This window comes from Octopus bimaculoides, chromosome 21 (genome assembly GCF_001194135.2).
Source record: "Octopus bimaculoides isolate UCB-OBI-ISO-001 chromosome 21, ASM119413v2, whole genome shotgun sequence".
NCBI classification, from domain to species: Eukaryota; Metazoa; Mollusca; class Cephalopoda; order Octopoda; family Octopodidae; genus Octopus; species Octopus bimaculoides.
The window spans coordinates 1697029-1698291 of record NC_069001.1 but is presented as its reverse complement, the minus strand read 5'-3'; positions in this window follow the sequence as shown (position 1 = coordinate 1698291).

The following is a 1263-nucleotide window of genomic DNA, read 5'->3' as shown; positions in this document are numbered from 1 at the left end:
GTGCGGGTGACACGTAAAAGCACCCACTACACTCTCTGAGTGGTTGGCGTTAGGAAGGGCATCCAGCTGTAGAAACTCTGCCAAATCAGACTGGAGCCTGGTGTTGCCACCCGGTTTCACCAGTCCTCAGTCAAATCGTCCAACCCATGCTAGCATGGAAAGCGGACGTTAAACGATGATGATGATGATGATGATGAGTTTTATGTTATTTACTTTGAAATGTCAAACAATGTTTCATGTTTTATTGTTCTCATCGCTTCTTTAAGAAGGCAGTGGTCACAGTTGGAAGGGAATAGTAGTGATGGTAGAGGTTAGCAAAACTAGCAGTGGTGGTAGTCATGGATGGTAGATGAAAATGGTGGTAGTGAGGGTAACGATGGTGGTGATGGTAGTGGTAACAATGGTGATTGTGGTGGTTGTGTTGATGGTATTGGTGGTAGATGGGTGATAGTGGTATGATGATGATGGTAATGCGAATATTTATGATTGTGATGATGATGATGGTGGTGGTGATGGTAGCAGTGGAGGTGGTAATCGTGGTAGTAGTGTTATTATTTATGACAGCAGTAGAGAGTGTAGTGGTGGTAGTGGTAGTAGTAGTAGTAGTGGTGGTGGTGGTGATTGTAGTGGTGGTGGTTGTGGTGTTGGTGGTGGTATGGTGGCATGGCAGTGGTGGTGATGGAAGTGAAGGCGGTAGCAGCAGCAGCAGTAGTGGTGGTGGTGGTGGTGGTGGTGGTAGTGATGGTGGTCATGGTGTTGGATGATGATGATGATGATGATGATGGCAATATTGCTGGTGATGGTTATGACAGCATTGGTAATAGCAGTAGGAGTGGTGGTCGTGGCGGTGGAGGGGAACACGCCGGCAGAACACAAGGAACTGCATTCAGCAAAGAGGAATAATGGTGTACAATAGATGAATGGATGGCTTTATCTGCCTTGGTGCATTATGGGAGAAAAGGTTATGGGGTCGGAGGGGAGGTCGGTAGGGAGGGAGATAAGGAAATGAGTAGAGAGAGACAGAGTGAAAGATGAGGGAGAGAGGGAGGGAGGGAGGAAGAGAAGGGAGAGAAGAAGGAGAAAGAAGGTGAAAGACAACATAAATATATATATACACACATATACATACATATATCATATATATGTGTGTGTATGATATATATATATATATATATATGATAAATGTGTATACACACACACACACACACACACACACACATACATATATATATATATATATATATATATATATATATATATATA